A 5,418-nucleotide genomic window follows, 5' to 3' on the forward strand; every position below is an offset into this window, starting at 1 on the left:
AAAAAAAAAAAAAAAAAAAAGTTAGAAAAAAACACCCAAACAAAACAAAACAGAACAAAGCCCCCAAAGTCTATGTTCTTTAGCACTGACCACGTTGTCCTTTGGCCACATTTTTTTTTTTTTTGGATGAGGGAGTAATGTAAACATATACCTATCCTAATTTCTTCACACTAACTCCAGACTCAAAGCATTTAACTTACACTTAGCTACAAGGTTACTGGGGAGAGAGATTAAGTATTTATTTTTATATCTTTGTACACACACACATGTACTCACACATGCATACTTGCCCACGTACCCCCATGTATGTGCAGATGTGTTCTTGTGGCTACCTATGGAAGCCAGAAGAAGGCAACAGATGCCAGCATCTGGAGTCCCAGGCAGCTGTGAGCTGCCCAGTGTGAGTGCTGAGGACTGGTCTCAAGTCCTCTGGGAGAACAGCCACTCCTCCTACGCTCTGAATGATCTCAGCACTGGGTAGCCGTTCTGGAGACACAGTCTGGATCCGGACTAGCCTCACAGGTATGACAACCCTCTGCCCACCTCAGCCTTCTGTGAGGATGACAGGTGTGAGCCCCCATAGCTTAGCTGGAAGTTTGAAGCTGTCCATCAGAACACATCCATTTGTCTGCACAGAAGTCTTCCGGACTCCAAGTGCGATGTGCCAGAGGTCCCTGCTCTCCCAGACAGCTGCAGAGGTGGTGGGCTCGCTGGGGAGTCCTAGTCCCAGCCATTCCTGGTTTTCCCTGGCTGTGTGGAGAGGCAGACACATTTGCATTCCAGCTTAGACACAGGCTGACACAGACCACAGTGTATCATGCATAGAATCTGGATACTCTGCAGAAAAGTGTCAATTCCAGGATGGAGAGATTAAGATAGCTTGCTGCTCAACTGAGGACCAGAGTTCAGATCACAGATAACGAGCCAGGTGTCCCACAATGCCTGTTCCTCCAGTTCCAAGGGATCAAACACCCTCTTCTGGCTTCTAACAGATGAGCACATGCATGCACATACAAAATGAATCAAGAAAGACAGATGGGCTGGCTCCAGATAATGAGGTGGAATGCATCCTCTCTGGGCTATTTTTCTCCTGTCTGAATGCATCCTTACGGGAGCTCTCTGGTCTCATCTCCTGCCACAGCTCTGACCCAGGTAGAACAAACACACACATCTGCACATACGTGGGGGTATGTGGGCAAGGATGTGTGTGTGTGTGTACAGCAAAAGAGGGTAGTTTACCCTGAGGCAGGGGTGGGGGAAGGCAGACCTGTGTGTGTCTCAGGAAAGAATGAGCCTGGAAAGGACCCCGAAAGTCCTAGGCTTCCCCTAAGTCACACAAGTGAGGGGTAGACCCTGAGAGTCAAGCTAGTTAGGGACCCATGAGCCACTAAAGGCAGCAAAACCTGAGATCTGAACTAGCTAGTGTGATGGGCCGCAAAGACAGCGAAACCAACATTCCCGGGCAGCTATAAGATTGTAACAGACTCCACATAGCATGACACTCAAACTGTCCCATTTACAACCTTAAGTAATTTGTCCTACAAAGGACAGAGAGCTTGCATCTGGTTCCAAAGGAAAAGACAGTCCAGGCTGCAGAGAGGGCACAGCACTTGCTGCTCTCCCAAATGACCAGAGCTCAGATCCTAGCACCCATGTCAGTGGCTCACAACCTCCTGTAAACCCAGCTCCAGGGGACCTGGCACCCTCTGTCCTTGGCCTTCTGGATTCTGCAGTCCTCCACCACACACACCCCAACAAATAAGTACAAATAAAAATAAGTCTTAAAAACCAAGCCAGCAGATACAGAGACGGCTTAGGTGACTGGATCATCAGACACTCTGACGAGGTTTACACACTGTGACAAGTGGAACCATGGGATTTCTCAACTCAAGAGCAGAGGCCACAGATGAGGACAAGATCTGCAAATGCTCCAGGACTGAGGGTTCCTGGGGAACTCAGCGGCAGATGTCTGAGAGCAGTCTGTGAGCCAGCCTTCCCTGCCCAGTTGAGCAAGCTCCCAGTGCATGTGGCCGGTTCAGCCTGCAAGTCCTTGCTTTCCAAGAGAACTGACCTGGGACTCATCCCCAGAACTCACATTTTAAAATGCTAGGCACAAGGGCATGCATTTGTAATCCCAGCTCGTGGAACTGGTGAACATCAGGCCAATGAGAGACCCTGTCACAAAACCCTTTGTAAGGAAGGACGCTCAGGATTATCCTCTGGTTCCCCAACACACACACACACACACACACACACACACACACACACACACACACAGGTTCCTGCGTAAACACGCTGTTAAAGGAAAAAAGACTGTAGCAGAAGAACAAGATATGAAGAAAACGACTCAAAATTAGCGAAGGGCATCAGTTTACAAATTTAAGAAACTCAACAAATAAAATTTGCAAACTGTAAAAATTCAAAGAAAACTACGAGTCATCACTGTTAACATGACAGGAACGGAAGCAAACCACCGCACAGCAGCCATGCACAGGAAAGATGCCCACAGGAGAGAGGCTAGGTGGCCACTGGGTTTTCATTAGAAAGAAGACTCAGCAAAAAAACGAAAGAGAAGGCACTTCCAGAGAGCAGTGACCAGAAAGAGACCTCAGAGCCAGGAGGCGAAGGAAAAGCTGAGGAGGAGGAGCCGCTGTGCAGCCCCGCCCCAAGCACGCAGCGAACGCTGCTAGAGCCCATCTGCCTGAGGCTTCAGGAAAAGGCAGAGGAGGTAGCTGGGAGAGGAGACCCTGTAATCCCTATGAATTCAGGATGCTGAGGTAGCAGGAGCTCAAGATTAAGGCTAGCCTGTCTGTGGTCGTAGCCAGACTCTCAGAGAAGCAGAACGAAAACAGAGATGGTAAATACGATGGCGAGATAGAGGGGGAAATCCTTTTCTGTTTAAACTCTGACATATAAATGTGTATGAGAAAGATAGCAACAGGTATGCTGTGGTGAGAGTTCCAAGGTGTGACGTCACACTGAGCATGATGGCTTCTACTGTGGTGAGAGTCTCAAGGTGTGACGTCTCCGCCAATCACGACGGGACACTGTGGATATTAATTAAAGTGTAAATTCCCGTGTGTAAATTGCAATCTTCAGTGTGACAATTAAAATACCAAAGCCCCTGCAGATGCCGAGGCAGGAGGATTTCCCGTTCCAGATCTGCTTGGGCTATACTGAATTCGCAGCCAGTCTGAGCAATATGGCCAAACCTTGTTTCAAAAAAAAAAAAAAAAAAAAAAAAGAAGGAAAGTCTCATGGAAGAATACTTGTGAGATATCCTGGCGTTGGTTTCTAGCAACAAAGCAATAGGACCTATAATCAACAAAGAGGGACGCAGCCAGAAAACCAACACACTAATTAAAATGGAATATCTGAAGATTTCAAGTACAAGGGAGCAGAGAGACAGACTGAGGTCAGGGGGGCTCTGAGATCTACAAATTGGTAGATCCCAATCCAGGTTAATAGTTTTTTTTAAAAAAGATTTTTTTATTATTATATATAAGTACACTGTAGCTGTCTTCAGACACACCAGAAGAGGGCGTCAGATCTCATTATGGATGGTTGTGAGCCACCATGTGGTTGCTGGGATTTGAACTCATGACCTTCGGAAGAGCAGTCAGTGAGTGCTCTTACCCGCTGAGCCATCTCACCAGCCCAGGTTAATAGTTTTTTAAAGATTTATTGTTACTGGTGTGAGTGTATGCCACATGTGTGTGAGAGGGGGTACTGCTACAGCCTTAAGAGGACATGGGACCCTGTAGAGCTAGCATTTCAGGAGGTTGTGCTCTTGATGTGGGTGCGGGGAACTAAACTCTGATCCTCTGGAGATGATGAGGCCATCTCTCCAGCCCCAATAGCTTAAAAAAAGTTAATCTGTGAAAATCACACCTGTGCACGCAGCATGTGTGGACGTGTGTGTGTGTGTATGTGTGTGTGTGTGTGTGCGCGCGCGCATGTGAGCACGCATTTGAACAACAAAAGCAGCTCAGTCTGTAAGCAGCGCTGCACTATTGAGATCTGCACTAGTGAGATCCTAGAAGACAGCGCCAAGTTGGGCTGTGGTGCTCAAGTGGTGCTTAAGGACTTAGGAAAAAGGACTTTTTGTTTGTTTGTTTGTTTGCTTTTTTGAGATTGGATGGATCTCTCTGTGTAGTTGGCTGTCTTGGGACTTTCCATGTAGATCTGGCTGGCTTCTAGTTCACAGAAATCCACCTGTCTCTGTCTCCAGAGTGTGTGTGCCACTCACTACACCCAGCTGGAAGCAAAGATTTTAACTGCAAGTGGGCTAGAAGTCGATTTTGTGCTGTTTTGGCAACGAATGTGGTTGCTTTCTGTCCTTGTCTTAAGAATTTTCCATAGGCTAGATTTAAAGTGATGGACTAATTTCTTTGGCGAGGAGATTTAAAACAATCTAATGCTGACTCTGTCACATGGTTGTTAGTAATCACCGTACAGTAGTCTGCAATGAAAAATAGCATGCAGGGCAAAAATAAACTTGAGATGCAGTCTAAGGAGGAAAAGAGCAGCAGGAGATGTAATGTTGGAGCCAAGGCTTGTGGTGACAGCACGGACGAGGTTAAGAGGAAGCAGAACCCAGGGCAAGACCCCACCCAGCTGAATTCCAGCTGGTTAAAGGAAAGAGACAAAGGCTGCTCTGTGTGATTCCCAGGCTCATCCCATGCAGGCAGCTCACGAGGCAGTGTTGTCCTGTAGTCCTGGCATCATGGAGAAAGTATGTGTGGAGGGGTTGTGGAATTTTCCTCTGTGGCTGAGGCCTGGCAGGGCAGTTCCCTAGGAAGGCTCTCTAAGAGGCCATTGCATGAAGCAGCGGTAACTCCTGGGCTGTCAGAGACCCTAGATGGTAGGGTGTGAGAGTGGAGGTGCCTGCCAGGAACACAGGCAGGAAGTGGAACCAGCTTAAAAGATGTATCTGGAAGTCAGCAAAGCTGGAAGGGCAGGGCCTCCCGAGTCTTCCGACACCAGATGTGGAGTTACCCTGCTTGGTTTCAGGCTTGCTCTGGGGATGGCACCAGTCTCCTTCCCCCCCCCCCTTTTTTTTGGTTTTGTTTGTTTGTTTTTTCGAGACAGGGTTTCTCTGTGTAGCCCTGGCTGTCTTGGAACTCACTCAGTTGACCAGGCTGGCCTCGAACTCAGAAATCAGCCTGCCTCTGCCTCCCAAGTGCTGGGATTAAAGGCGTGTGCCACCACCGCCCTTTTGGGATGGTAATGTATAGTCTGTGCCATTCTGTGTTGGAAGAATGTGATTTGCCTTTTGAGTTCACAGGGGTTACAGTTAGGAGATCGGCTTCAATCTCAGAAGAGTCTTTGCACCGTTAACCAGTGCTAAAGCCGGGAGAGTGTGGGACTTCCTTTCTTTCTTTTTTCTTTTCCTTTCCTTTTTTTTTGGGGGGGGGG

Source organism: Mastomys coucha, unplaced genomic scaffold (assembly GCF_008632895.1).
Source record: "Mastomys coucha isolate ucsf_1 unplaced genomic scaffold, UCSF_Mcou_1 pScaffold5, whole genome shotgun sequence".
Taxonomy (NCBI): Eukaryota; Metazoa; Chordata; class Mammalia; order Rodentia; family Muridae; genus Mastomys; species Mastomys coucha.